Below are 8,710 nucleotides of genomic sequence, written 5' to 3'. Positions count from 1 at the left end.
GATCCATTCGTTCACCAGTAGTGAAGCTTTTTTGAATCATTCATTTACCAGTAGTTAAGCTTTTTGAATCATTCGTTTACTATTCATTTAGTAGTAGTAGTGATGCTTTTTGTGTACCTTCATGTAAAGTAATGCATCATACTGAGTTGTTACTCTTTGGCGAACCATTCGTTCACCAGTAGTTGAGCTTTTTGAATCATTCGATTACCAGTAGTGAAGCTTTTTTAATCATTTGTTTACCATTCGTTTACCAGTAGTGAAGCTTTTTGTGTATCTCCATGTAAAGTAATACATCATACTGAGTTGTTACTCTTTCGCGAACCATTCGTTCACCAGTAGTGAAGCTTTTTGAATCATTTGTTAAACAGTAGTGAAGCTTTTTGGGTACCTTAATTATAAGTCATGCATCTTTCGCAAACCATTCGTTCACCAGTAGTTAAGCTTTTTGAACCATTCGTTCAACAGTAGTTAAGCTTTTTGAATCATTAGTTTAACAGTATTGAAGCTTTTTGAATCATTTGTTTACCAGTAGTGAAGCTTTCTGTGTACCTTCCTGTAAAGTCATGCATCAAACAGAGTTGTTAGTCTTTCGTGAACCACTCGTTCACCAGTAGTTAAGCTTTATGAATCATTTGTTTACCATTAGTTAAGCTTTTTGAATCATTTGTTTACCATTAGTTAAGCTTTTTGAATCATTCTTTTACCAGTAGTGAAGCTTTTTGAATCATTTGTTTACCAATAGTGAAACTTTTTAAATCATTTGTTTACCCGTAGTAAAGCTTTTAGTGTACCTTCATGTAAAGTTATGCATCATACTGTGTTGTTACTCTTTTGCAAACCATTCGTCCACCAGTAGTTACCCTCTTTGAATCATTCGTTTACCAGTAGTGAAGCTTTTTGAATCATTGGTTTACCAGAAGTGAAGCTTTTTGAATCATTTGTTTACCATTAGTGAAACTTTTCGAATAATTTGTTTACCCGTAGTAAAGCTTTTAGTGTACCTTCATGTAAAGTAATGCATCATACTGAGTTGTTACACTTTCGCAAACCATTCTTTCACTTTTTGCAAATTAACATTCTTTCACATTTTGCTAATTGCCGTACTTTTTGAAAACTTCGTTCACCAGTAGTGAAGCACTTTAGGGTTAGTTATAAAAACCCAAACCACTGTTGATGACAATGAGGGATCTACAGCCACTTTATTTAAATTGTGTAACATAATAACCGGATAATATAGAAAATATTAACAAGAAACAAAAAAAGGCATTCTAAAATGGAACAAAAAAAAAGGCTCCCTAAAATCAAAACAAAAACCTGCTCTCTTCTTTATCGGTAAACAGCCTTTACTATGCCCGTCTACCGATCTGCAACAATTCCCCGTTATTTTGTTTTCCATTAACCTTGCTCTGAAGGTTCCTGCTAAGTATTTCGAGATGACATTTAGCAGAAAATAAGTAAAGTGTCTCTCCCTTTGGCATTGATGCCCTCAGCTGGTCAACAGGTCCTCGTTGACAGCGTATAGCTCCGAAATGGCGGCCGTTTATGCCACCGTCTTTCGGTCAACCCCAACTTTGATGTAGGCCTCTGTTTTTGTCCTGCCCTTCTTGACTGCTACAACGACACGCCTGTAGTGATCCATGGCCTCTTCTGGGGTGAGGACTGAAACAAAGTTAACAGTAGTATTCACATTTTTACCATCAGGATGATGGTAGTGCAGTTGGTTAGGGGTTTACAAGTATTAATACTATTGTTGTATTAGTGTTATATAGTGGCAAGTTAGTCCTCAATTACATTCTAGTGTAATGATAATAATTATTAAATTGTAATTTCCAGTAGTATTAAGAGTACTGTGTGTGTACTGTTTATTCAAGTAGTATTATCTGTACTCTTAGCATTAGGTTATTTTAGATCAAATGAGCACAACTAGAGAGTAAAGTGGAAGTACTGTATAGTTCAGATAAGTGGTAGAATAAGTAAATTATATCATTTAGTGTTTTTTGAAAGCCATGTTCCTGCTGTAGCTTCATCCATTATACTGCTTTGAACAGTCATGTTCAGACGTGGCTATGATATTTTGACTTGGGACCAGCTGACCACCTATCTCTTTGAAGGAATGGTTAAGAATTGATCAATTAATCCAGCACCATGAATATAACCATAACCAAAAACATTTTTATTTTCTATTTAGTTGATTTACTTCATCTGGCTTAACTGACCTCAATCTAATTTATTTCATTGCTGTTCTAAGTTCCTTCCCATTCCCAAAGCACTTTCTGCTTATGATATCATGTAAAGGTAGATACTTGGTTAGCGCAATGTTCAAGTACAAATTGAGTAAATATTACTAGCATCCTCTTGTCATGGATCCCCTCTAGACACTAGCCTTCTTTTCTCGGTGGAAGTTGCGTGTGCAAATTTGGTTCCATGTTACGGTCATCAGTTATTAATCATTATACTGTGTACGACTATACCATGTATTCTCTCTTCAATTCTGCGCACTAAACAGTCTTGTGTGTACTGCACGGTTCAATACATAGCACCCCAGTGTTTCACCCCTATCCACTGGGGTGCTGTGTTTACATCATAACCGATCAGAAACAGTCACTTGTAACTACAACAAAGTAATCTGACAGAGGAGTATAGGCAGATTATACTATCTAACATTAAAGACAAAAGCCAGATGTTGGTGGTCAATGGGTTTTCAGTGCATTGTGAAAGCTCTAACATAGACCTGTGATTAATATGCACTCAATCACACAAGGTGAAATGGACTCAGGGTATTTTATCTTTTGATTCTTCTTGTGTACTATGCACGACTTAATAGCACATAATAAAAACAGTGAGAGCAGGACATAAAATGGAAATGTAATACAATGTGACAACACAAACTTACCTTGAGCTGCTACTCTTTTAGTAGGCTGGTGTACACCACTAATTTGGCTAACCTGACCTCTACCACCAATGCAGGTGTGGTAAAGCACAGAGGGAGAATCCCCCAAAATAGGAGATAACTGGGGGCTTCTCTTTGTGCTCTGGAACTCTTTAATCCACTATATGTTTACATAGAAAAATAACTGTTTACTGGTATTTACTAAGGCTGGATGATGTATATTGGACTTTTTTTTTGGCTCTTATGTCAGACTGCAAGTTGAAACATGTACCATTGTAGTGCCCACTTAGTCCCAGCTCCTACACAGCTAGATAAACATGGTTGCTGTTTTGCTTAATAGACAGTACACATAACTTTTCAGGTGAGTGCTGCATGCAGCGCTCAACTATTGTTCTTCATAAGTTTTATTAAGTGAGTGCTGCATGCAGCGCTCAACTATTGTTCTTCATAAGTTTTCTTCTTTCTTTCTTTCTTTCTTTCTTTCTTATTCTCTACAAACTTTGGCACCTATCTCCTTCCGAAAAATTTTCACCTAGAGACACCATTCAAATTTTGAAATGTTCAGAAAAGCTTGGAATCGCGCGCTTCTTTTCAGAATTATTAAAATATTTTATACTTTTTAAGATATTCTACTTTTAAAATACTATATTTCTTTTAACATGGGAGTCAATGGGAGCTCTGGTACTGCAACTGTTTAAGACGTAACTACATCAATTTTCATACGGAATTTCTATATCATTTCAACTTTCTTCAGAATCACAGTTTTAGTTTCATACCTTTCAGTTTATTGTTTTCACCAGTTTTCATTGAAGACGTCTGACCATTCTGACACTCCTACTTCTTAAGACATCGTAACTCAATCATTTTTTAACCATTTTTTATCTTCATTTTTTATCTTTGTTCAAACCATTTAACCTGTTAAGCCCTAGGCCTATTTCACAGGCCTCCTGCCCGAAATGACATGCCCAAAATGAATATGAGTATGCCTCCACAACTACAAGGGCTATATGAATAAAGTTGGTGTCAAAAAGAAGGTATCACCTGTGAGGTGGCTGCAGAAGTGTCAGAATCAATATCGATGTTACTGTGTCAGAGTATAGCTAATAAAGTGAATAAAGTGATGTTAGAGAGGTTTTACTACAGGTAGGTCCAGTCGGAATAAATGGTGCCATTTGGGCACTTTTGGGCACCATCAGTGCCATTTGACCTTTCTAAGGTACCAGACTGTAAAACTAATTTTATTTCACTGACATATCACTATAGGTATTCATTCAAATTCAACAGTTTTGACTTGTTTTGAAAATTCACCCAGACCTATACATTTTCCCAGTCAAAGAAAACCATACAATCGAAATGAAGTTTGACTCCAACTGGAGCAGATATATTTGAGAACATATAATAAAACCAAACTGTAAAAACAAAGGTAAAAACACAGCCAAAGACTACAATCACTATAGGGATAAAGATATATATATACATATATATATATATATACACACTAAGTGCTGTCATGCCACTGCTGGAAGCAGTTCTTTTTGGAAGTGAAGCACAAAGGGACCTGGCACTTCCTGCAGTACAAGTAATCCGTTTCCAGTTCTGGCAACAGCAAATCACTGTCGTCAGATGAGGACTCAAGAGGGACTACAGTAGCCCCACTGTCGCTAGTACTGACAGCAAATGCCTCCGCAAACGTATAGGTCTTTCTCTTGCCTGCCATTATTTATTTGAAAAGAATAACAAATGGAAAAAAAGGCAAGAAAATACAAAATAACTAGCTAACTACTAGGTAACTAGGAATGCAAACGTTGTAAGAAGCGTGTTGTAGGAGCGTATGTCTCTATCTAGCCGGGGTGTCTGCTCTGAGAATGTTCTCGGCGCTTCTGGCGCGAATTATGCTGACCTTCCATTCAAACCCGGGAAGATATCTTGGGTATGCATTGGTCAATTTGGATGATTGACCCCTCTACTGAACCGTCAGAGCCAATAGAGTCGAGGGCCAGTCAAATCGAGGGACCCAAATCCATGTCAAAAAACACCATTCGCCAATCAAAAGTATCACACTGTATAACGTTTTTTATTTGTTTATTTATTTTTGCTCTTCTTTGGCTGCTATTTCAGTGAGTTTTTAAGTGAGTGAGTTAGTTAATAATATAGTTAAGAAATAAGGGTTTTATTCACTTTGGGAATTCACTTTTAGGATCATGTAATTTGGATTTAAGAAAAATCTTCATCAACTCATTTGTCATGGTTCCACATGCAGTCCATTGTATAGAAGAAATGTTTTAGAGATTCAGTTGTTAACATTACATACTATAAGTATGGACTAAAATGAAAAGAAAAAACACAGGGAGAAATGTATTACCGTAATAGCACTATAACAGTGTAATGTAGCAGTCTTCAGGTTTTTTAGTCATTAAAAACAACTCCAAAAACTATTCAAAGACATTTGGTACCTAGCGCTTACAGAAAAACTTTGCAAGTCCCATTACAAAGCTTGGGACACATTTTGATCTCCTAATTAAACATTAGATAAATGGTTGAACCATCGGTCTTTCGACCTAGTTAAGAGTAAATTTTACTTGTTTGACAGATAATTTAAATTGGTTGGTGGCAAGTTTATCTAGCAAGGCCAACAAATACGTGATAGAACAGACGTGGTACGATGTCAAATTAGCTCATTTTAGGAAGCTAAGCAATGTGATTGAATTATTACACTCTCAATTAATAATGAAATAACTTAAGCATGTACTAACATTCTACCATGGCTTTCTCTACACGTACAAGATCTCTCGTATGCTGCCTTTTCCGTTTGCTCTTCCTCTGAGCCTCCATTGCCAAGTTCTTCTTGTGCAATCCTATATAATCACGTCATGGGCTCCTCCATAATATCTTCTTCCCTTTTGTTCAGTCCTTATTATGACATTACACGCATTCAAGCAGCGCCAGGGTATCAAATCTATTGCCCACTCGTAATTACTACTATTGGTATTAGTCATAGGTGCCGGAACCTATGAGGCCGCGGGGCCAATGGCCACCCCACTTTTCGTGGAAAAAAAATAAAAATAATTAGGGGTCCAAGTTTGGCCCCTATTGTTTCTGTAACATTTTTTTGTTTCCTCAAATTCTGTAAAAGTCATACTGCAGCCTATTCACCTTATTCCACGCGTAAACAAGGGGGTCGCTATATTGGTTCCGTTTTGTGTTCTATCTTCCGGTTGAGCAACTCTGTCCGTTATCGTACAGTGGCACAATACATTAGCAATTTTAGTCAAGATGACCAGCGATAACAACTGGAATAAAAGACGGGTGTCCTTGCAACAATACTGTGTTGTGCACGGGAAAACCAGGGCAGAATATTGTGGGGCAACCTTCAATCTTCATCCTCCGCCATCCAGCGATGAGGGCCGGCGTATGTGGCTAAAGGCGCTAAATTTGAAGAACCCTCCGAAAAACCCATTTTTTTGTATGGGTGTCAAAATGAAACCATTTTTCATTTTGACACCCATACCCCGAGAAATGGTTGGGATATGTTATTCCTCCAGCGAAAAAGGCTCGTCGGATGCTTGTGAGGCTCCAAGGAAAGATAACATTTTAGCACTAACAGCTATCAATATCGCTAGTCGTTAGCCAGCTAGCGTCTAATGAGTATGATCAGCATATACCCGTAACTATGCCTTGGCTTGACCTCAATAAATGAACAGCATTACAAGATAAGATCAGGTCAAGTCTTTCTAATTTGATGTCCAGGACTGGTTATGTTGAAAGGCAGCAAAATGATGAACCTTATCGTTGATAACTCACTGATGTCTGATGCTGTTATTTCTACAGAACCCTCAACCAGCTCTGCAATCCAGGAGACTGATGGGTTGACTGATGGGGTGACACACCATGATGCTTCTACACAGGGGAAGTATACATTCATGGAAGATCACATTTTTGCTGTCAGTGACTCACTCCATTGTCCTCTCCTCCAAGACCAGGCAACACAGTGTCCTGAACAACATCTTGTACACACCGAACTTCTCCGGAATGATCGGCTGTATCTACTGTACAAGTGGATGCCCTTGAGGCTTTATCCGAAAACCTGAAAGAAGGATGCAGCATCTCTCAGCTACATCCCAAGGATCAACTGTTGATGACCCTGATGGAACTCCGGCGGAACCTATTGCAGGACGACATCGCAGAGAGGTTCAGAGTGTCTCAGTCTGTGGTCAGTAGGATAATCTCTCAGGGGCTGGAATTCATGGGGGAGAAGATGAGGTGCTATTTTCCATGGCTGCCCAGGGAGACGATCCAGGCAACGATGCCACAGAGCTTCAAGGAACATTATCCATTAACCACATGCGTGATCAACTGTTCTGAGAGCCCTTTTCAGAAGGCTCACAATCTGGACTCAAGAGGCGAGTCTTACAGTCATTACTATGGACATAATACAATCAAGTTCCTCATAGCTATTGCACCATGTGGTTTGATTATGTTCATCTCTCAAGCATATGGTGGGAGATGCAGTGACAAGTTCATCACAGCCAACTCAGGGTTTCAGGAGTATCTGCGTCCAGGTGATGAGGTGATGGCTGACCGAGGAGTTGTTATCCAAGATCTTCTGTTTGAACGTAAAGTCAAGCTCGTCCTGCCAGCTTTCACCAGAAGAGGCCTTCCCTTGTCCGTAGAAGACACCACCAACACGAGGCGCATAGCCAACGTCCGAGTGCACGTTGAGAGGGTCATACGCCGCCTGAAGAACTACAGAATAGTCTCTCAAACAGTGCCCATTAACCTTGCCCCGAAATTTGATAAGATTATGAGAGTCTGTGCAGGTCTATCTAGTCTTCGTGGGGACATTATACAAGAAGATGAGGAATAAGATGTTCAATCAGTTATAAGTTAAATTAGTTGTAATGGTTACATGGTTAAAATTTTGTTTCTCTTGTTATTTATATTGTTCATTTTTACAAATCTATAACAAACTTTAACTGATATCTGTATTTTTATACACAAACATGTCTTTGTCAGAGGGTCAATAAAATTAACCTGACACATTTGAGGCAATTGCTAAATCCTTAAAGGAGACATATCATACCACCAGGTGTGAGTGTGATTAGCCATTACAAGCCGTTTTCAAAATGTGCAGCATTGTGACATCACAGGTGGGCGTGTCCACCTAGACGTGTGACGGATAGATGAGCAGTGTTTGCTAGTCTACTGGGTAGGCTGGTAGACTGATCTATCCAGCACACATCTAGATGGACACGCCCACCTGTGATGTCACAATGCTGCACATTTTCAAACCTGCTTGTAATGGCTAATCACACTCACACCTGGTGGTATGATATGTCCCCTTTAAATGATTGAGTTAATGCTTTGACATAATGCTAAAAACTAATTACATTAAAAACAATAGCCAATAATATGTACAAATAGTAGTTAAAATATGTACAAGTAGTATAAAGTAATCATTTGCATAACTGCATATAACGCTCACAGAGCAACAAGCGACCTTCATTAAACTTGTCTGAAACAAAAGGAAGCATGTCTCTGAAATAGAATGCTCTTAGTCTAGCCACAGTCTTTGCACAGAAAGCCTCATCATATGGGATGTGAACCATTACCTGTTTTGAATGAGACCAAATCAGTAACTTGCATGCCTTTAGCTATGTGCAGAACAAGCCAATTTGTACTTGTGTAACGGGTGTGCCCGCACTGCTACTGTTCATGAATGGGCGCACATCCGTTAACGGATATAATGGTCTGCGTTGTGTTAGGGGTGAATGCGCTGGATGGGTGGAAGGACGGCTGGACAACAATGGAGGATGGCCTTTC

Source organism: Pollachius pollachius (genome assembly GCF_949987615.1).
Source record: "Pollachius pollachius genome assembly, chromosome: 2".
NCBI classification, from domain to species: Eukaryota; Metazoa; Chordata; class Actinopteri; order Gadiformes; family Gadidae; genus Pollachius; species Pollachius pollachius.
This window is presented reverse-complemented; position numbering follows the sequence as displayed.